This window comes from Microcaecilia unicolor, chromosome 2 (genome assembly GCF_901765095.1).
Source record: "Microcaecilia unicolor chromosome 2, aMicUni1.1, whole genome shotgun sequence".
NCBI classification, from domain to species: Eukaryota; Metazoa; Chordata; class Amphibia; order Gymnophiona; family Siphonopidae; genus Microcaecilia; species Microcaecilia unicolor.
The window spans coordinates 105,716,953-105,741,151 of record NC_044032.1 but is presented as its reverse complement, the minus strand read 5'-3'; positions in this window follow the sequence as shown (position 1 = coordinate 105,741,151).

Here is a 24,199-nt window from a genome sequence, read left to right as displayed (position 1 = left end):
TTATTATTTATTAAATCAGAGATCCACCAAGTGGTACCACACAATAAAAAAAACTTGATTATATTGTTGGAATATTGGGAAATTACACCACCTAATTCTTTGGGCAATTTCAACTTTTGTAGAGAAATTCTAGGTGTTTTCTTATTCCATAGAAAACAAGTTAAAAATGTCTAAACTGTTTAAAAGAAAAAAAGTTGGGAATTGTAAGGGAAGCATGCTGATTGTATACATAATTTGAGGAGCCAGGATATTTTTTATGGAATTCAGTGTACCCTAGTATAAGGGAGACCATTTCAAGCAAGAGAAGTTAACCTGAGATATTTTACGGTCAATATTTCGAGAAGTTTTGGAGAGAAGACATTTCTCTGGGAAGTGAACATTTTTTGCTCTGGTAATTTTAAGATTGGGGTTTAAAACAGGAATTGTAGGGTATTTGATAAGACAGTTAGAATTTTAAAAAAAGCAAACCTTATTAACTACTCTCCATATCCTTTTCCCGATAATTTTAGAAATTGAACTTCTGCCACATAGCATTAACAGATACAGCAGGGCCTAGTTCAGTCTTCATTTCTACCCCCTTCCTCACTCCCACCCACCCCTAGCATTAACAGATACAGCAGGGCCTAGTTCAGTCTTCATTTCTACCCCTTCCTCACTCCCACCCACCCCTAGCACATCTCTTCATTTAAAGTCAATTATTCTAATTAGAATAACAAGAGAAGAGTTTCATAGAGTTTTAATTACATTTAATTAGTTTCAAAAAGATATAGTGGAATTAGAAAAGGTACAGAGAATGGCGACAAAAATGATTAAGGAGATGGGACGATTTCCCTATGAGGAAAGGCTAAAGCAGCTAGGGCTCTTTAGGGCCATGTTTACTAAGGTGCGTTAGCATTTTTAATGCACCTACAATTAGCACGTATGCTAACCGTGTAGGTACCTATAGAGATATTATAGGCGTGTATACAGTTAACAAGTGTACATGGTTAACGAGCATTAAAAAATGTTAACACCCTATACTCGGCTTAGTAAACAGGCCCTTGGTTTGGAGAAGAGACAGCTGAGGGGAGATTTGATAGAGGTTTATAAAATACTGAGTGGAGTGGAACAGGTACATGTGAATCATTTGTTTACTCTTTCCAAAAATACTAGGACTAGGGGCATTCAATCAGCTACTAAGTAGTAGCTTAAAACGAATTGGAGAAAATATTTCTTCACTCAATGAGTAATTAAACTCTGGAATTCATTGCCAGAGAATGTGGTAAAAGCAGTTAGCAGGGTTTTAAAAAGCTTTGGATTATTTCAAAAGTCCATAAACCATTATTAAGATGGACTTGGGAAATCCACTGCATATTCTAGGATAAGCAGCATAAAATCTATTTTGCTGTTCTGGGATCTTGCAAGGTACTTCTGACCTGGATTGGCCACTGTTGGAAACAGGATACTGGGCTTGATGGACCTTTGGTCTGTTCCAGTATGGCAATGGTAATGTTCTTATACTTATGTTCTTAATATTAACCTTTAATATATCTGCTATAGAGGGTTTTAGAGAGAAGACCTAAGTATTTATTTCTTTCTCTGCACCAACAAATGGAATGAAGGATATATCTATTTTATTACAAAAAGTATTCAGTGGCATAAATTCAGTTTTAGACCAATTGATACTGTAATCACATAAAGTGCCAAAATTCCTTAATAATGTTAAATAAGGCCGGTAGAGAGCTTTCTAGGTGGGAAATATACAACAATACATCATCAGCATAAACTGATAGCTTAATAGGAATACTTGCAACATTAACATCTGAAACCTTCTCAGAACATCTTATATTTATTAATAGCGGTTCCATTGCAAGAATAAATAATAAAGTGGAAAGAGGACAGCCCTGCCTAGCTCTTCGAGTGGTATGAAACAATGGAGATAGTATAGAATTAACACAAATGCTAGCAGTTGGGTCATAATATAAAATGTAACCATATCTATAAATTGTTCTCCCAGGCCCAACCACTGTAGCACTGAAAACAGGAAATTCCATTCCATATAATCAAAGGCTTTTTCAGCAACTAGGGAGACCACATATACTGGTTCTCCCAGATGCTGAGCCTCTTAGAGAACATGGCAAAAACTTCTGGTGTTGTCGGAGAAGAGTTTACTTTTCACAAATCCTGTCTGCAAAGGGTGTATAATATCAGGAATTATTTTAGCTAACCGATCAGCAAGAATTTTAGCGTATAACTTAAAGTCATAATTAAGAAGTGAAATAGGTCTATAATTCTTAGTCAGAAGGAGGTCATGGCCAGGTTTAGGTAGAATGGTTATAGTCACTTCTGTAAAAGTACCCTTAATAAACTTTTTAGTAGTGAAATAATTATATAGAAGAATCTATTTACGAGATAAGTATGGTGATGAAATTCTTCTCCATTAATATGATTGCCATAATATTCCTATGCACCTTATCTGTTATATATACTCTGATTCTCTATTCCATCAATGTGATTGTAGTTGTATTATATTGTAAGCCACATTGAGCCTGCAAATAGGTGGGGAATGTGGGATATAAATGCAGCAAAATAAATAAATATCGATAAAATTCTAACGGTAGCCTATCACCTCCTGGAGCTTTTTTAGGTTTCAGAGATGAAATAACCACTGTATTTCTGATAAGGAAATAGGTAAATTAAGCTTACCTATACTTGATTTGTTCATGATGGGTTTCTTAATGCCATCTAAAAATGCTAGAAAATCCTGTTGGGTAGCAGTTTTTTTAGAACTATGAATATCCATAATACTGTGAAAAAAGGTCAGCTATGTCCTCAGATTTTGTGAGAAACTGATCCCCATTTTTGATGCTACTGATATGGGTGGCTCGTTTCTTAGTTTTGAATAGTTAACTAGGATTCTGCCTGCCATATTCATGCTTAGTAAGCAGAGTTATACCAGCTTCAGCACTTAATAAATGATCATATTTAAATTTTAATTTTTGCAGGGTAGTATATATATCATGTGAGGAGGGAGATGTATATAGTTGCTTTTCTAATAGCTTAATTTCAGTCTCCAGATTAAGCAGTTCTTTTTTCCTCAAACTATGTAGAGAAATAGAATATTTTAATATTACCCCTCTAATATAAGCTTTATATGCATCCCATAACACAGAAGAAGCGATATCATCAGAAATATTGAAAAGAAAATATTCCTCAGTCCATACTTTTAAATGCTTGCAAAATACTTCATCTTTGAGCAATGCTGTGTTAAATCTCCAAGATTTGTGAGCTGGTGTAGTAATATCAGTGATATCAACAGTTACAGAGACACAGGCAGTGGCGTAGCCAGACTGCCAATTTTGGATGGGCCTGAACCTAAAGTGGGTGGGCACAAAATTTTCTCTCTATTCCCCCTTCCCCAGCAAAATTTAGTCACACTAATCAGATGCATTTGTCACATAGGGGTAAAGTGCTGCTTTTCAGTGCATCAGGTTTCAGAACATTATTTAAAAGCCTAACACCCTTTCAATGAGCTTTCAGAGGCCAAAACCTCCTGCCTCAGGTCAGCATAACGCTGTTATGGTATCCTCTCCTGACCTAAGGAAGGAAGTATTGGTCTCTGAAACTTTATTAACACAGGTACCATATTACTTTATCCTAAATTAAAATAAAATTATTTCTTTACCTTTGTTGTATGGCCATTTACTTTTTCTCATTGTGTTGCTCCCAGTCTCTAGATTCTGCTTTCCTTCGTCTTTCTCTTGCCAGGGGTTTCCTGTCCATTCACCACCTATGGCTTTTCATCTTTTCCTCACCATTGTTCTCCACATGCCCCTTCCTCTTATTCTCCAGTCTTTCCCTACTCTGTCCTCTCCCTCTTTCCATCCAGCAGCTCCCCTCTTTCTTTTGCATCCAGCGTCTCCTTTTTCTCCCTACCCTTCCATCCAGTGTCTTCCCTCTTTCTCTCCTCATCCTTCCACCCATCTACCCTCTCTCCTGATCCTTCCATCTAGTGTCTCTATCTCTCTAACCCTTTTCTGTTCAGTCTCCCCTCTCTCTCTCTCTCCACATCCTTCCAGTGTCTCCCCTTTCTCTCTGCATCCTTCCATCCATCTCCCCTCTTTCTCTCCCTATCCTCCCATGTCCAGCGGCTCTCTCCCTTCCCTCCTGTCCCTTCTTCCTCTCCCTCCCATGTCCCAGAAGCTCTCTCCCTTCCCTCCAGTCCCTTCTTCCTCTCCCTCCCATATCCAGCAGCTCTCTCCCTTCCCTCCGTCCCCTTCTTCCTCTCCCTCCCATATCCAGTAGCTCTCTCCCTTCCCTCCAGTCCCTTCTTCCTCTCCCTCCCATATCCAGTAGCTCTCTCCCTTCCCTCCAGTCCCTTCTTCCTCTCCCTCCCATGTCCCAGCGGCTCTCTCCCTTCCCTCCAGTCCCTTCTTCCTCTCCCTCCCATATCCAGTAGCTCTCTCCCTTCCCTCCAGTCCCTTCTTCCTCTCCCTCCCATGTCCCAGAAGCTCTCTCCCTTCCCTCCAGTCCCTTCTTCCTCTCCCTCCCATATCCAGCAGCTCTCTCCCTTCCCTCCAGTCCCTTCTTCCTCTCCCTCCCAAATCCAGTAGCTCTCTCCCTTCCTTCCAGTCCCTTCTTCCTCTCCCTCCCATGTCCCAGCAACTCTCTCCCTTCCTTCCAGTCCCTTCTTCCTCTCCCTCTCATGTCCCAGCAACTCTCTCCCTTCCCTCCAGCCCCTTCCTCCTCTCCCTCCCATGTCCCAGCAGCTCAGCCATTTTTCCTCCAGGTCTGCCCATCCGCATCCTTCGCACTGTCTCTATCCCTTTTGTCCCACTGAGGCAGTGCTTCCTTCCTGCCCTGTCTTCTCCCGAAGCTCCGCTGCATCGGTCCCTCCCTGCAAGTAGAATCCTCCTTCGCCGGTTGCGCTGCGCTGCCATGCACATGGAGCTTCGCTCCTCCCCCTGCCGCGTTCATCTGGCCCTAAACAGGAAATGCATCACAGAGGGCCAGATAGACGCGGCAGGGGGAGGAGCGTAGCTGCGTGTGCAATTGCATAGCAGCGCAGCGCGACCGGCGAAGGAGGATTCTACTTGCAGGGAGGGACCGATGCAGCGGAGCTTCGGGAGAAGACAGGGCAGGAAGGAAGCGCTGCCTCCGTGGGACAAAAGGGAGACAGCAATGCGGATGGGCGGGCCTGGAGGGAAAATGGGTGGGCCTGGGCCCGTCCAGGCCCACCCGTGGCTACGCCCCTGGACACAGGCATGGTCAGAAACACTAATAGGGGCAATTGAAGCATTGGACATATGAGGCACCAGTGAAGAGGACGGAAATAAATAGTCCAGTCTAGAAAACAATTGGTGAACAGCAGAATGTAATGTAAAATCCAAGTCTGTAGGATGGGAAATCTGCCAGGAGTCCACCAGATTCCAGGTTTGCAGCAAATTGTGCAAGGCCTCTTTAGCTTTTAAAGGCTTATATTTAACTGATGATTTATAGTCTAAAATAGGATCTTATATTAAGTTCATATCTCCATCTACTATATTATATTACGCTCCAGAGAAAGCTATGTGTTGAGACAAATCATTAAAAGAAGAGGGTTGATCTAAATTGGGAGCATATGCATTAATTAAAATATAAGTCTTCATATTAATACAGACTGATAACACAATCCACCATCCTTCATCATCTGTCACATGAGAAATAAAAGAATAACTGAAGGATTTACCTAGTAATGTGATCACACCATTCTTTTTCCCATGTGCAGGTGAACAGAAGCAGTCACCAACCCAGTCCTGCTTCAGGTTTTTAAATTCAGCAGCAGAAAGATGAGACTCTTGTATAAAAACTATGGAGCAATGCAATTTTTTAAAATAAAGTAGTAATTTTTTTATGTTTGATTGGGTTGTTGATCCCCCTTCATATTTAATGATAGAATATTTATAGAATTACTCATTTACCATCGGCAGAGAGAGATTAGTAATAGTGAACCTATTAAATGTATGAAATCACAGACTTTAGCAAACAACATCGACAAGCGTTTAAGAAAAATGAACAATTGAATAAAATATATACAATCAAAATAAAGAGAGGAAAACATCTCGCTAATATACCCTAACAACAAGGGAAAAAAGAGTAGAAACTGGAGACAGAGAAAAAGCTCACCACAGGCACAAGCATTTTAATGACAAACTGGGCCAAAGGTAAATACATAACCAGAAAAAGCAGTTAACATCAGCAGAGTTACCAGACTTTATGAAACAGCCATATTCATTGCCTTTTACTAAGGTGTGCTAATGGATTTAGCATTCGTTAAAGATTAGTGTGCTGGGGGGGGAGTTTTAAGATGGCGGACGTAGCTTGAGAGCGTCCGTCGAGTCTCCATGGACCTTTCTCCTTTTTCTGAGTTAAATTAAGATTTCTGCATCAAAATGCCCCATACTAAAAGGAAAGGGGTGGTCAAGAGCTTACCACCCGCAGCGATGACCACTCGATCGGTCCAGCTGACCCTCGACAGCTTCACTACAAGCACGCCACGGGCGACAGAGGTGAGGAGTCCCGCTGTGGAAAGGATCAGAGGAGCGACAACTTCCCTGGGACAAGATACCATCACTCTCTCCTCACCGGATATTTCCCCACCTCCGTGTCCCGCGAGCCACCGAGACGCGGCGGAATCTTCAACAATGTCCGAGGTTGACGCTGAGGAATTTTCGGCGGTTGGTGCTGCGGAGGGAGCGAGCGGGAGAGATACTCAACAACAAGAGCAGGAAGCTCGCACGGAGGTAACCCTAGAGGCCATATGGGCAATGTTAAAAACTTTGAATCAAACAGTTTTAAAGGCTGCAGCTGATACTGCCTCTCTAGTAACCAAGGTAGATTCCCTACAAGACTCTATTGAAAAAATAAAACAAGATACTAATAAACAAAATGTTCTTTTTCAACAAGAGATTTCCTCTTTAAAAAAACACAACCGTTTCCTTGATTAAGGATAAAACTGTTATTCATAGTAAAATAAATCAGTTGGAGAATTATAACAGGAGACTCAATCTGCGAGTATTAAATTTCCCAAAAATGGTTGAATTGAGTGGTTTGGAATTATTCAAGAAGTATCTTACTGAGGTTCTTAACTGTTCCCCCGAGATGATTCCTCCTATAAATAAAATATATTACCTTCGAATTCCACAGAAGAAAATGGAGGAACAAAGGAGAAAATCAGAAGTGCAGGAAGTGCAAGAATATGGATTACAAAATTTGACAGCTTTTCTTGAAAAGTCATTGCCTGAAATTCACACTTGCTCAAACTTGTTAGTTTCTTTGGTTTTTGAGTAGGACCTTAACTCAATTATGAAACTATACTTTTAAAAATGCTCAAAAACCTTTTTTGGGATCTCGTCTGTGGATCTACCCGGATGTTACTAGATACACTCAGGAAAAAAGGAGAGAGTTTCTATTATTGAGAGATGAAGTTAAAGCTATGGGAGCTAGTTTTTTGCTAGCTTATCCATGTAAATGCCTAATCAAATATTTGGACAATACGTATATTTTCTATGAACCTGAACAACTGAAAAGCTTTGTTGAATTAAAGAAGATTGCCAAATGACCTCTTGGATTTAGGGAAATAGTGTAGTATTAATTACCCGTGGGGCGGTCTAAGTCCTATTGCCTAAAAAAAAAAAAGATAATTGTTTTTGTTCTCCTCAATTTATCTGACTCCCCCTCAATGTGATGGTGGTCTAAGATAGGGAAATATTTTTTTTTTTATATGAGAAATACAATTGTAATTCCTTTTGTGAATCCTGTTATTTCTGAGTTTTCTGTAACAAGAGTATCTTGTAATTATTTGTGAAATTATAATAAAAAAAATAAAAAATAAAAAAAAAGATTAGTGTGCTAACTGCTAAGAAGCAGGGGTGATGATGTGGAGGAACTGAAAGAAATCTCTGTGAACTTGGAAGATGTACTGAGCCAAATTGACAAGTGAGAGTGATAAATCACCTTGGCCGGAGGTTATTGAAAGAACCCAAACATGAAATTCCTGATCTGCTGCCAGTGATCTGTAATCTGTCGTTAAAGTCATCTGAAGTACCTGAGGACTGGAGGGTGGACCATGTGATGCCGATTTTTAAAAAGGGTTCCAGGAGTGATCCGAGTAATTACTTATCAGTAGACTGACTTCAGTGCCGGGCATAATAGTGGAAACTATTATAAAGAATAAAATTACAGAACATGTAGACAAACATGGTTTAATGGGGCAGCATGAATAAACATGTGGATAAAGGTGAGACGGTTGATGTAATGTATCTAGATTTTCAGAAAGCTTTTGACAAAGTTCCTCATGAAAGACTCCTGAAAAAACTAAAGAGTCATAGCATAGGAGGCAATGTCCTGTTGTGGATTAGAAATTGGTTATTGGATAGAAAACAAAGGTAGGATTCAATGGCCATTTTTCACAATGGAGGAGGGTGAATAAAGGAGTGCCACAGGGATCTGTACTGGGACCGGTGATATTTAACATATTTATAAATGATCTGGAAATCGGAATGACGAATGAGGTGATTAAACTTGCGGATGACACAAAACTATTCAAAGTTGTCAAAGCACATGTGGATTATGAAAAATTGCTGGAAGACCTTAGGAAACTAGAAGACTAGGAATCCAAATGGCAGATGAAAATTAATGTAGACAAATGCGAAGTGATGCACATTGGGAAGAATAATCCGAATCATAGTTATATAATGCTAGGGGCCACTTTAGGAGCCAGCACTGAAGAAAAAGACCTAGGTGTCATTGTAGACAATATGCTGAAATCTTCTGTCCAGTATACAGCAGTGGCCAAAAAAGCAAACAGGATTAGGAATTATTAGCAGAGGGATGCAAAATAAGACCAAAAATATTATAATACTTCTGTATTGCTCCATGGTGCGACCTTACCTTGAGTATTGTGTTCAGTTCTGGTTGCCATATTTTAAAAAAGATATAGCAGAAATAGAAAAGGTTCAAAGAAGAGCAACCAAAATGATAGAGTGGATGGAGCTGCTCCAGCATGAGGAAAGGCTAAAGAGGTTACGGCTTTTCAGCTTGGAAAAGAGATGGCTGAGGGGGGATATGATTGAGGACTACAAAATCATGAGTAGAGTGGAATGGGTGGAGTTGAATCGTTTTTTCTGTCATTCAAAAGTACAAAGACCAGGGGACACTCAATGAAATTGCATTGAAATACCTTTAAAACAAATAGAAGGAAATATTTTTCACTCAAAGAATAATTCAGCTCTGGAGCTTGTTGCTAGAGAATGTGGTAATGGCAGTTGGTATATCTGGGTTTAAAAAGGTTTGGACAAGTTCCTGGAAGAAAAGTCCATAGCTTGCTGTTGAGATGGATATGGAGGAAGCTACTGCTTGCCCTGAGATAGGTAGTGTGGAATGGTGCTACTAATTGCGTTTTTGCCAGGTACTTGTGACCTGGATTGGCCACTGCTGAAAGCAGGATACTGGGCTGGATGGACTACTACTACTACTATTTAGCATTTCTATAGCGCTACAAGGCGCACGCAGCGCTGCACAAACATAGAAGAAAGACAGTCCCTGCTCAAAGAGCTTACAATCTAATAGACAAGAAATAAAGTAAGCAAATCAAATCAATTAATGTGTACAGGAAGGAGGAGAGGAGGGTAGGTGGAGGCGAGTGGTTACAAGTGGTTACGAGTCAAAAGCAATGTTAAAGAGGTGGGCTTTCAGTCTAGATTTAAAGGATGGACCATTGGTCTGACCCAGTATGGCTGTTCTTATGTTCTTATACCCATTTTATTCCTAAGGGCTTAATGATTAGCATGCGCTAAATCCGTTAGCACATATTAGTAAAAGTACCCCTCAGCATGGAAAGTAGTTGCTCTTTACACAATTTACTGCTTGCCAAATCATGTTTACCTAGGCCTGTTCTTATAACTGAGTGAATCATACATGTTCTTTCACAGCAATGAAATATTTTTTTTCTAATTATAATTGTGTGAAAACATGAATTCTGACTGTTCATCTGTTTCTGAATGTTACTTTTCATATTCAACAGTGTGCCAGGTACCCAGTTATTCTTTCTTTTCTTACAGAAATATACAGCTTTCCGATCTTCAGATACTATTCCAGTTTAATGCATGAGCAAGATAGCAATGGATGCAGTCTGTTTCAAATAGAATGGGACAGATGGTTAAACAATAGGCTCAATTATACTTTTTCAAGCATGTCCTTAATCACTGTACAGTTGATACATTTTTACATGAATCAGTTTAATATGCAAAGCTGTACAATAATCCTATCCCTTTCAAACAGTTTATGGAAATGATTTAAATGTTTGGTCTAATTAAAATGTAAAAATATTTTCAGTTTTTAGAACCACATATTTATTCTGTTTCGCTGGGAAAAGCTAATTCATAATAAAATTTCTATTAAGATTTATGGGCTTGATATACAGCCCATGGCGGTCAGTGATTTATAAGCCGCCAACGTACACGGGCAGAATTAAGCTCTGATATCCCATGTCGAGCCATGTTCTTAAACCAACATTGAATATCTGGGCTTAGCTGCTGATTTGGAAGTTAAGTAGATGAAGACTAATAGTCAGTGCTGGCACCAGCATCTCTAAGGGACCCTTTTACTAAAGGACGGAAGAGCTACCGCTGTGTTGGCACATGGCAAATCAGGCCTACCACTGGGCTACCACAGGAGCCTGTCGGTTGTTCCGGCCTCTGCCATGTACCAACTCCGGCGCTAGAAATTGCATTTTCATTTTTTTAGCGCCAGGGGCTTACCCTGTGGTAATTAGGCAGCCCTGTGTGCTGCCAATTTACCACCTGGGTAGTGCGGGAGCCCTTACCACCTCCTAAATGGATGGTGGTAAGGGCTCTCCCAGGAAATGGCCATGCAGCAAGTGGTTCATTTACTATAAAAAAAAGCCTTTTACCTGCTGCGGTAAAATGGGCCTCTGCTTGGGAAAAAAAGGCCCTAAATCAGCAAAGATAGGACTGCCTTTTAGTGCTCCCTTAGCTATACAAGCACTGGCACTGAATATGGTTGGCGCCGACAACTCTGGCTCCTCCCTGACTCTACCTACCAATTGTCCCAACAATAACCATACAGGTCTCTTCCACCTGCTCAAATTGCATTGAATATCAACCCCTTCATTGAGTTCATGGGTACATGGAAGTCCTTGACTGAACCAATAAGTATTAACTTTCAGTACAACACTGGTGTTAGCTTAAAATATATTGGTCTTATAACCATTTTGGATATACTAACTCTGCTATCAAGGGTAACGTTCATTGGACCCATGTGGGTCCCACATTGCATCGATACCGGAATGTTTTTCATTATTCCTACTTTCCTGTATCTAGGCTTGGTACCCCAATCCAGGAATACTCAAAGCAATGGGTACAGTCTCTCTGGATCTATTGGCTAACACTACCTCCACAGTGAACCCTGGAAGAATACCATCCTCTGGTTATAACAAAGTCATGCTAGAGCCAATGTCCACATGTCCAGCCACTTGGGTCTGATTCACAGTTACTGGGGTGCTGTAGTGTTGTGGAAATCCATCTGCTTCCTTGCTTGATGAATGACCAGTAACTTTCTGTGCTGCGGCAACTGCATGGGCCTTATTTGTGGGACTGGAGCCACCCACTAAAGCCACCAGCTTTGGTGCAGGAACTGGAATGCTCTTCAGTGCAGGCTTGGGATTATTTGGGCAATCCGCTTTAAAATGTCCTGTATGCTCACACTGGTAACAAGGACATTCATGCCTAAAGTCTTTAGGCTTTTGGAGAAAACTGGAGGGTTTGCTAACTGTCTCTGAGGTTGCAAGAATATTTGGCTTAGGGACCTGGCTGCCCTTAGATCCTGGCTGCTGCTGATAAAGATGGCTTCTCTTTGCCAACCAGGGATGGTTAGCCATAAAGATGTCAGCCAACTCAGTCGCCTTCTATGGAGTATGGGGCTGGTGATATTGAACATGTTTCCTCACCTCTGGGTGACAACACTCAAGAAACTGCTCCATGACCATCAGGTTTTGGCAGTCCGCCAGGGTTTTAACCTCAGCTCTATTGAGCCACCGCTGATGTTGGTATCTTAACTGGATCACAAACTCGCTGTATCATCTGCCCCCTTTTGCAAAGTCCAGAACTTTAGTCTATTGGTCTTGGGTGTAATGGCATAATTGTTCAACAAAGCTTTGCACACCTCCTCAAACTGGGAGCACTTCTCCATTGATAGTCCTTGGAATGTCCCAAGTGCTCTACCAGTGAGCTTTCCTCTCAGATAGCACACCCAGTTTTTCTCAGGAATCTCAATGAGGCAGCAAATTTTTTCAAAGGCTGTCAGATAATTTTTTCAAAGGCTGTCAGTGTCACCTTGGTCATCAACTGCTCAAACAATTTGGGCACAATCCAGGCTATGGATCCTACCTCTGGCCTTGGCACAGGGGTTGGGCTAGAACTTTGGACATGAGCCATTTCCATCTCCAACTTCATTTTCTGCAGTTGGAATTCCAGCTCACACTTTTCATGCCGCAGCTGGAATTCACATTCCTCTCGCTGCTGTTAGTCTAGCCGCTGTCACTCTACCATGTGGTGTGGCATCTGGCCCTGCCAATTCATGGACTTCTGCCCACAAGAAGACTGGTATCCCCTCAAGAGAACTCTGCACAATCTGGTCCTGCAGCTCCTCTCTGTTGAGGTCATCTGTTCGCTCTTGTTGTTGGTCAGGCATATCTGGTGTCTAAAGGCTGCTACCAGTTGCCATCAACATGCTGCTATCTCTCAACACTACCAAAAAAAACTGAACAGGGAAGGGACCCTGTTACTACTGCACTCGTTCGCTATACTCTGTGTCTGGAGGTTACAGCTAAAAAAATTGAACCACCGATGACACAAAATTATTCAGGGTCGTCAAGTCGCAGGAGGAATGTGAACGATTACAGGAGGACCTTGCGAGACTGGGAGAATGGGCGTGCAAGTGGCAGATGAAGTTCAATGTTGACAAGTGCAAAGTGATGCATGTGGGTAAGAGGAACCCGAATTATAGCTACGTCTTGCAAGGTTCCGCGTTAGGAGTTACGGATCAAGAAAGGGATCTGGGTGTCGTCGTCGATGATACGCTGAAACCTTCTGCTCAGTGTGCTGCTGCGGCTAGGAAAGCGAATAGAATGTTGGGTGTTATTAGGAAGGGTATGGAGTCCAGGTGTGCGGATGTTATAATGCCGTTGTATCGCTCCATGGTGCGACCGCACCTGGAGTATTGTGTTCAGTACTGGTCTCCGTATCTCAAAAAAGATATAGTAGAATTGGAAAAGGTACAGCGAAGGGCGACGAAAATGATAGTGGGGATGGGACGACTTTCCTATGAAGAGAGGCTGAGAAGGCTAGGGCTTTTCAGCTTGGAGAAGAGACGGCTGAGGGGAGATATGATAGAAGTGTATAAAATAATGAGTGGAATGGATCGGGTGGATGTGAAGCGACTGTTCACGCTATCCAAAAATACTAGGACTAGAGGGCATGAGTTGAAGCTACAGTGTGGTAAATTTAAAACGAATCGGAGAAAATTTTTCTTCACCCAACGTGTAATTAGACTCTGGAATTCATTACCGGAGAACGTGGTACGGGCGGTTAGCTTGACGGAGTTTAAAAAGGGGTTAGATAGATTCCTAAAGGACAAGTCCATAGACCGCTATTAAATGGACTTGGAAAAATTCCGCATTTTTAGGTATAACTTGTCTGGAATGTTTTTACGTTTGGGGAGCGTGCCAGGTGCCCTTGACCTGGATTGGCCACTGTCGGTGACAGGATGCTGGGCTAGATGGACCTTTGGTCTTTCCCAGTATGGCACTACTTATGTACTTATGTACTTATGTACTCAGTGGATGGTGACCCTCACTCCTTGCACTGAGCCTGAGAATGCCATCAAGCTGCCACCATAAAAGAAGGACAAGGTCTGTCACAAAACACAGAACACCTGCCTGGGGTTACCCCTGCGACCACCCGAAGGGACTGTCCCCAGCACTGCTCAAGCCCACCTGCACCTAGGCATGTGCTCTATACTAGCACCCTCCTGCAACCAACTAGGTCCCACTTAACTCTGGAATAGCCTCCCACTCTCAAGATATTCCCTAGTGATTTCTAGGTACTGGGGCCACTCTCTCAGTGGTCCCACAGTTCCTGGAAAACATCCATAGACCCACCACACAAACCACCATGATTCTTAGTCAATCCAGGACAATAGAGCCAATAAACTAATAGGTTTATTGTTACAGTGAAATAGTGAACGTTTGAAAAAAAAAAAAACCAGGTGAAAAAGTACAGCAACCAATAACAGATAGCCAAAACAAACAAGGATCAACATTAAAATTATCTAACACTTGTTACTACCTGGGAAGTTTCAGGAATAACTGCTCACAAGTCTTGAACAGGGTCTCAGGACAGAGATGTTTGTATCCCCTCTGTACCCCCCCCCCCCCCCCCAAGCAGAGACTAAAGAAAAACCCAGTACCCCCTGGCTAGATTTGAACTCCAGGGCCAATTAGAGCCCAGACCACCAACTTTGAAAGTACCTGGCCAATGGTACTGCAGATTGTCTTGTCACAAACTAAATTGAAAAAAAAAAGTAATCTTCTCTGCAATGGCTTTAAAACTGAAAGTAGATGCCACCTGCTGGCCAATTAGGAGAAATACACTTCAGGATATTATTGTTACAATTCACAGGCATAAAAATCCATTGTTTCATCACAGTAGGTATAGTAGGATTTTAGTGAGTTTTGGAGGGCTCACATTTTCTACCACAAGTGTACCAGTTAGAGTGGGATATGGGCCTAGGTCCTCATCTCTACAATCCACGTTACCAGCCACTAGGCTCTGCTAGAACTGACCATAACATCTGAAGCTGTCATAGTGGAGGAGTGGCCTAGTGGTTAGGGTGGTGGACTTTGGTCCTGGGGACCTGAGAAACTGAGTTTGATTCCTGGCACAGGCAGCTCCTTGTGACTCTGGGCAAGTCACTTAACCCTCCATTGCCTACCGCATTGAGCCTACCATGAGTGGGAAAGCGTGGGGTGCAAATGTAACAAAAATAAAATATAGGCTGGTTTGTACTGTTTCTTTCACATCTTTGGAGGGTGGGAGGGGGTCAGTGATCACTGGGGGAGTAAGGGGGTCATGCCTTAATCCCTCAAATGGTCATCTTGTCAGTTAGGGCACCTTTTGTGACTTAGGCATCATCGAAACAAGTCTAGACCAAAACATCTAACTTTTAGCCCTGGACATTTTTGCTTTGTTCCATTATGGCAGAAAAATGTCCACGTTTTGGGAACTCCCAAATCCTGCCCCCAACATACCCTTTGTGATTGACGTACTGTAGAGAAAAACATCTAAAATCCAAGTTCCAAAAATAGTGATTTGGATGCTTTTCAGGCAAAAACATCCAAATTCTACTTTATGCCATTTTTGAGATTTTTTCTCTTTTGAAAATGAGCCCAATTGCATTCTTAAAAAGAACATTATTTTTGAATCAATTCAATATTTCATTTATGCTATCAAAAATTCACGAAGTTTGGTATCTAAAGAGTTTCAGTAAGCTAGAGGTATAACTAAGGTAAATGTACAGAAAAATGGTTGAATCAGCACAAATTTAAAATGCATTAACAGTAGTGCCAGTCATCAAGGCTTCAATCACTGCTACAGTAACATTCATTCACCTTTCAAAAATATTCATGAAATATTCATACATTGACTCACCTTCCTTCACATTTTCACATTTCACTTTCACAACAGGGCTCAGACTGGAAAAGAGACCAGAAAAGGTCAGTAAGACCAAACAATAGTAAAAGATTTTATTCTACACAAGGAGATTTAAATTTAAACAGGAATTAAGAAATTATAGGGGAAAAAGAGCATTTGGAAAGAGAGGTCTGGTATAAGGAATTGCAGTTGGTTGCAGGAGCACAAAAAAAAACTTGGAGATAGGTTTAAAGCACAATTCATTTTTTAAAAATGATGCCAATCCTGCCCTATTTTTATCTCTGTAATACTTGACTATCTCCTTCTAAATTCTCTAGTGTACAATAAAGAGCATTACACTTCATTTTCAGATATCTCTTTCATTCTCAGTCTTAAGTCAGATGTAGCAAATGTAGAAAAAGAAGAGAATGAATGAATGTTTATGAAAGGTGTGTGAACATAGCAGATTACAACAGAAAAAGACAGAGTGGTCCATCCAATCTGCCCAGTGTATTTCTATCCATACTGCTAAAGATCTGTTCCAGCTGACAACAAGAAACTGAAAGCAGCTAGTGCACCAAACAATATGAAAAAAATATATATAAGGGTGCACAAAAAGGAAAAAAAAACATATAAAGCTCTGTGTTTCTGCATTAACATGCCTATATGGGAGGACAGAAATTGATTCCCACTAATGAATTTTCTTTGTCCTTATTAATGGGACATTTTAAATTTTAATCACTAGCATATTAGCAATCTTTGCTTTCAGAACATAACTTTCAGCCTCTCTTAAAAGCACAACATTTTTACAGTAACACAACTTTATAGTGATATACCACCACTTCTTTGTATGTGGTATGTGTGTGTGTGTTTGTATATATATATATATATATATATATATATATATATATATATATATACAGTGCACTCCATTTAAGTGCACGTTGGATAAGCGCATGCTCTGTTTAACTGCATGCCGTACTTCAGTCCCGTTTTCGCGCCATCAAATTTCTATGGAGACAAACTTTGGTTTAGCGCACCACTGATAAGTGCAAGATTCGCTTAAATGCATGGTTTAAGACTGCTCCTCTGCAGGAAAGACTCCGCATAAGCGCACACACGGAATATGGAAGCCAATTTGCACGTGACAAAGGGGCGGTAAATTTGAAATCTCGTTGGTTAACTGCCACAGGCAGAAGAAGCGAAAGAATGTTGTTAGAGTGTACACTGAAGGAGTCATCGTCGTCGTCGTCGTCGTTGTTGTTGCGCAACTGTAAGACTTTAACACTGGCTGAACGAATAGAAGTTCTTTAAAAATTAGAAAACAAAGTCAAGCATCTATTGCTAAAGAATATGGTGTCAATCCCAGTCAAATTTCACGTATCTTGAAGCAGAAAGACCAGCTTCTGGAAGACTGGCAAAACAATACAAATCCACACTGGAAACGAAAACAGGTGGGAAAAGCTGAAGATGTAGAAGATGCTCTTCTTTGGTGGTTTTCTCAAGTCAGGAGCAGACAGTTTCCTGTCAGTGGTCCACTGCTTATGGAGAAAGCTAATCAGCTAGCTGAAAGTCTTGGACTAACTGAATTCAAAGCCACTGTTAGATGGTTGGAAAGATGGAAGGAGAGGAACAACATAAAATTCAAGAAACAGCATGGTGAAAAACAAGATGCTGATGACTTTCGTGCTGAAAATTGGGTTGTTTCAGTTCTTCCTACCATCTTGAATGAGTTTGCACCTCGTGACATTTTCAATGCTGACGAAAACGGTCTCTACTGGTGAGCGATTCCTGATGGAACACTTGCATTCAAACAAGCCGAAACTAAAGGAAGTAAAACGTCGAAGGACCGACTGACGATCCTCCTTTGCTGCAATATGGAACCACTCATCATTGGAAAGAGCAAACAGCCCCATTGCTTCAAGAATGTTAAGCGACTTCCTGTGTCATATGAGGCTAATGCAAATTCATGGATGACTGTGGAAATTTGGAAGCAGTGGCTAAAGAAGTTAGACACTAGAATGCGGGCACAAAGGCGTCAGATTTTGTTGCTTTGTGATAATTGTGCTGCACACGGTGATGATGTCAGGCTGTCTAACGTCAAGGTGGTATTCCTGCCACCAAACACTACCTCTCTGATCCAACCTCTGGATCAGGGCATAATAGCCCATTTCAAACAACATTATCGGGCTCTTGTGCTACGTCGTCTGATGAGCGTTATGGATGACCAGACTATGAAGGATAAATGTGCTGTTGAACTGGCTCATAATCTATCACTGTTGGATTCCCTACATATGCAGAAAGAAGCCTGGAATCATGTTACACAGGCAACCATTGTGAACTGCTACAAGTGGGCAAGCTTTGTTAAGGATGTGGAGAGGGACGAAACAGATGCAGCTGTTGCAAACAGATGAACAGGTTATTGGCATCCCAGCCGGTGTTACTGAAAAGGAGTTTCATCACTATGTAGCTGTTGATTACGATCTACAAACAGCTGACGACAGCACTGTTGTCCAGATATGCGCCTACACGCAGGCAACAGCTGATGATTAAACAGATAATGAAATGAACAGCGAGGCACATGCTGACAAAATTCAACAACCTCCTGTCACTTTTGCAAGAGCGCTGGAGAGTCTCAACACCATGCGGGCCTATCTGGAGGCCACTGGATGTCAGTGCTATGACAGTTTTTACCGTCTGGCAGATGTAGTCTATGGAACTCACAGACACAAGAGTGTACAGAGGACTATGACTGATTACTTCAAGTAAGCCTAATATCAGTTAACGGAGACTGTATAACATCAGTTAATGGAGACTGTATACTGTATGAATAATAAACAGTACTGTACATATGTTTATCAGATTTCAAGCTTCTTTGGGTCACAACGGTTAAGTGCACGCTCTGGTTAACTGCATGTATTTCTTTGGTCCCAGACCCTTGCACTTACGCGGATTGCACTGTATATACACATACACACACATATTTTCCCTGACATTAAGGAGTCCTTTTACTAAGGAACAATAAATAATATGATACTGTTGTTTTTCAACTTCACTTCTAATCACAATCTGCTATAATAATCCAATTAAAGATTAGTTCACAAACCAATGAGATACTTTAACAAATCATCCACTACAGCAGAAACATCACTTACCTCCAAAGAGAAAGCAAATGCACTCCAACTCCATGGCCTCACCAGCTGCGGGATCTTTAATTAGGTCCCCCTTACCAGTTAAGGTAAGTCCAAGGTCCTCTGCAATCAATGACCATTTGGTCCTTAAAGTCCTGGGATAAACAGATATCCCCTCCCCATGCCACCTTTTGGGGCCTAACAGGGTCCTTTTCTCCCCGGGTTTTATCACTAGTCAATTTTCACTGTTCACCTGTTTATGCAAATCACACACTTTTAGTTCAGTTGCTGGGTATCATTCTTGCTCCCACCACTCAGGGAATTGTGTCACTAGACTCCAGAAGGGTTAGTCCCCCTTGCTACCTCCCACGTAGTCTTCCTTACTAAGCTACAACCTCCTACACAGGGTCCCAGTGTGTTCACCCTAACTGTACAAGTGGGCCATGGGACTAACCTCAAACCCAGTGCAATAAGCAGGCTAGCTAATACTGTGGTGTGTTTTGTATTGTTATGGTGAAGTAATCTTTTTTTTTTTTTTTAATCATTTTGCCTTAAAACTACTCTCCTAATCTCTAGAGGAACACTGGTTAAGAAAATGGTTATAGAACATGTGAAAGTAGAACCCTTCCTGAAATGAGTCAAGATTCCAGATATTGCCCTACCAGGTCCTAGCAGCAGCCCCCCCCCCCCCTCCCTTTTCCAGTTGGTGAGAATATGGTTCAGGAATCTGTCTGAGAGACAAGCATCTACCAGCAACATTTCCTGCACATGTCTCTCAGACAATTGACTTGGCCATCTCCTCACTAAGTAAGGGTCTGGTCTGCCCCCAGAGCCTGGCATGGTAGCCTCTGGTCTCATGACTCAGCTCTGGAAAGGTCCCACTCCCAGATGTCCTACAGCCATGATCTGGAAAAAGGGAGTGCAAAGAGAGACTGCAGTTCTATGTGACCCCCACCCCCCTCGGGAACTAGGTAGCAGCCTTCAGAGACCTTGACACAGAAGTGAAACAAAGGGACCCCTTGTTGGGGAGTTGCACTGTGTTAGTAAAACCTTACCCGGTTGTAAATTTATGCAAAAGTTCATTAGTCGTAGCAACCACCTGGGTGGACAAGCTAAGTAGACTTTTTTTCTGTGCAAGAGTAGCATTATTTATATTTTTCAGTGTGATATTAAAATATTATGACATTAACCCTACAGATTATTGTAGCTGAACTTTTTCCTATGTTTTTTGGCTCTAATGTTTTTTTTTCTCCAGTATGCAGGTCCTTGAAGCAGTTTTAGTGGTTGCAGTGCACTTCAGGCAGGTGGACCCAGGCCCATCCCCCCTACCTGTTACACTTGTGGTGGTAAATGTGAGCCCTTGTCCTCCTTGAGCGACCCTTTTGCTCCTTCGTGATCTAATGGTCTCATGGATTCCCTCGCAGGCTTTCTGCTTCTGATGTACCTGAAAAAGTTGTTACTGTGAGGTTTAGCCTCTCTGGCAAGTTTCTCTTCATAAAAACTTCCACAACCTTTGCAATGCTACACAAGAAGGCTTGCCTTCAGCCTAAGAGAGAGCAGCTTCCCCTAGGCTACAGAGGAAGAGCTCTATATTATGTGGAACCTGAGGATGTGAGTTTATTATGATGGTATATACATTGTAGTGGGTGAGACCTTTTTGAATCTTGCAATTGCTGGTATGTAGTATTCAACACTAGTCGGTGCTTCTTCGTCATATTTTTATGCTGAGAGTCCACTTATTTCACTTAAAATTATATGTGTGAAGTTTTTCTCATGATTGACTGCCCCTTAGTGGTTATAAAATACTCATTTTGAAGAGCTATGTTTATTTAATACAATATTTCCCTGCAGGTCATTCTCCAGCCTTGGAGATTTGAGATCAAAACCCTTCTTCTCAGCTAGTCAATGGATTCTTTCTGGGTTTCTACTTACAGCCAATTTGCTGTTCAGTCAATTGAATGTCTCTGCAGAATATATTCAGACTAACAGTACTACTAGTCTGAGGCCTTCTGGCTTTATTTTAAATAGTTTAGACTACTTTAGATGAAAGTCTCACAGCTTGCTAGTTGCACACACAAAACTTACAAACTGCTCCTGAATTAGTCTCAGGCACTAAGTCTTGCAACAGTCCTTCAGTTTAGCATAGTGCCAACTTATATCACAGGCAAATAAACTTAAAACTTTTCCAGGCTTTAAGCAGCAAGGATTTTTGTTTTGTCTTTTTTTTAATCTCCGGAGCACACCTGAGGGCTGATGCAGAAAGCTACTGAGAGCCCAATGATGTGGTTACCACAGGATGTGTGTGCATGTTATTAGGCACAGAATACAGTGAGAGGCTGAGTGCACTGGTTAACTTGCATGGAAGACATTCCATTAAAAAGTATGGTAGTGAGCTCATTTAAGTATTCCATGCAATGGAGAAAGTATTCCACGCAAAGCAGAGAGGTTTTGATGTACGAGCAAAGCGAGAATTTTTTCACCAGGTCTGGGGTAATGTAGAAGGGTTCACAGAGAGAATATGATGCCAATTTTTGAGATTTAATTGCCAGATTTGTCTTCTTTTGTAACCAGAAGGAAGCGCCTACAAGTTTCTGAGGCAGACAGGAAGTAACAAAACACGTGTACATATCTGAACAAACTAAGGAGTATGTTTACTAAGGCGCTTTAGCATTTTTAATGCGCCTATAAGGTTAAGGTAAATGCTAACACGCCAATACATTCCTATAGGTGTGTTAGTGTTTGATCCGTGTTAGCGTTTAACACGCGTTAAAAACGCTAACGTGCCTATAGCACGTCTTTGCAAACACAAGTGCAAAAATAAAAGCCCACATCGGTGTCTTTTCTGCACCTAAATATGAACGTCACAAAAAGCTTATGAGCAACAAATTTTTGCGACATTCATATTTAGGCACAAAAAAACAAGCTTGATGTGTACTGGCACTTCTGTTTTCCTTTGGACATGCACACAAAAGTCATGCTTACCACAAAACCTTTGTACACATACATTGGGCCTAATAGTGCAGCGGGTTGCAGACCTGGGAAACTGGATTTGAGTCCCACTGCTGCCTAACAGTCAGAAGTGAGTTGAGATCGTGGGGAACCAGGTTCAATTCCCTCTGCAGCTCCATGTGACCCTGGGCAAGTCGCTTAGCCCTCCATTGCCCCAGGTACAATATTCTACTTAGATTGTGAGCCCATTAGGGACAGTGCAAGTCAACTCATGCTTGAAAGAGGCAGTATATCATAATAATAAACAATTAGCTGTGAGTTTTCCATACATAAATACATTTAGCCTTCTGCATGGTGCAATATTATGCTCACAGTAGAAGCCATGTACTCAGACATCCACAAATGATTCTATCAAGAACCATTCTGCATTGGCCCCCTAGTACTACATGGACTCTATAATACAAAGGACAGTTTTCACAGACATTCTCTCTCTCTTAAGTTTAATTCACAGTCAATTATAAAATAGTTCCTCTGACTTCCCTCTCTATCATTGTCAGATACTATCAAAGAAAAGCCGCTATAGAGATTAAATGTACTTCTTTCTCAGATACCACACCAGCACACAGCTTCTGTTACTATTTCTCCTATGAAGAACACAGAAAGCCTTTCTCTTTACTATACAGAACACACCCTCTGGTACAATTTCAAAATAATTGTACTTGAGGCACATTCAGACATACAGCACCTCAGGGGCAGCTCAAGAAATTGTAGTGTCCTGAGTCAACTTTAACTTTTGCACCATCTTCCACATCAGCACCCCCCCCCCCCCCCCATCAGCACGTACTCCTCTGCCTTGGCACCTCCCCACATCAGCTCTCTTCTAGTTAGTCAGCCCACCTGCATAACGCTGCTCACCCCTAGAGTCTGGGTACAAGGGGGCAGGTTTGATCCCTACTCACTCCTGCTCTTGTGGCTACCATCTTCAAAATGGCGCCATTAGGGGATTCAAGCTGTCATATAAGAGGAAATAGTCCTTATATGGCAGCTTGAAGCCACTAGTGATCAGCGATACCATTTTAAAGAAGGTTCTAGAAGAGTGGTTATCAACCCAGTCCTTAGGGCACACCATGTTAGTCAGGTTTTCAAGTTATCCACAATAACCATGCATGAGATAGATTTGCATGCCAAGAAGGCAGTACATACAAATCTATATCATGCATATTCATTGTGGATTTAAACGTAGATAGGGGTTGTTTGAGAGAGATGGGTAGCTGACAGACCATGGGTGATGTTGAGAGAGATGTGAGTTGCCAGACCTGGAAGTGAAGGGGAGGGAGAAAGATGAGATATGCTGAACACACGGGGGGGGGGGGGGAGAGACATTACTGCTAGAAGGAGGAGCAGGGAGTTGGCTGCTGAAGGGGAGCTGGTGAGGCAGGTTTTCGGAGTCCTTGAGGCTTGGCACCCTGAGCCAGTACCTCACTTGGCTCGTACCTTGAGCTGCCCCTGCAGCACCTTCTTTTCCAGGTTTCAGCTCCCAAGTTAACTGACAAAAAATGTCTCATACATAAAAGAAAATGCTCTCTTCAGACCCTTCTTCCAACCCGCTTACTGCCTTGGCAATCAGTCAATTAAAGTGGCCCCTGACTGGCCTCAGTGATGTGCAGGGGTTCCTGTTTACCTATGCACACATGCTTTGTTTTGTTTTATAAATCTTTATCAGGACCAGCTTAACCATTGGACCAGGCGAGGCTCTGGCCCAGGATGCCAGAAATTAAGTATGCCAAAATACCCAGCCTCTGGCCTCACCTGGTCTACCAATTAAGCATTTCCTCCCCCCAGTCCAGTCTCTACCCTTCTCTCTTCCCCTTCACCTCAAGTCCAGCACTGTTCCCTCACCTCTCTCACTGCCCCTCAGTCCTGTAAAGTTTATGTCAGTCGCTGGCAGCAGCAGCATAATAGACCACCTTCTGCCAGCCCCTCTGCTGGGTCCTGTCTCCTCTGACACAATTTCCTGTGGGTAGGACATGGCAGAGAGAACACCAAGGGTCTGGCCAAAGGCAGTCTGTCATGCTGCTGCCAGCGAATGATGTAAAATTTACAGGACCATGGGGGAGTGAGAGAGGTAAAGGAGTAGTGCCAAACCCGTGGGGAGGGGGAGACAAAGGAGAGGAAAGAGAAAATGGACTGGGGTGGGGGAGAGATGCCTGCCCAAGGGAGGGAGAGTTGCCAAACCCGTGGGGGTGGGGATGAAGGAGGGGTGCCAGAAGTGGTATGATGGGGTAGGGGGCACCAAAACAAGTTGGCTCAAAGTACCACTATCCCTTGAGCCAGCCCTGATTTTCATCAATAAAAATGTATTCTGAAATTTTAAAAGGGATTGAAAACATG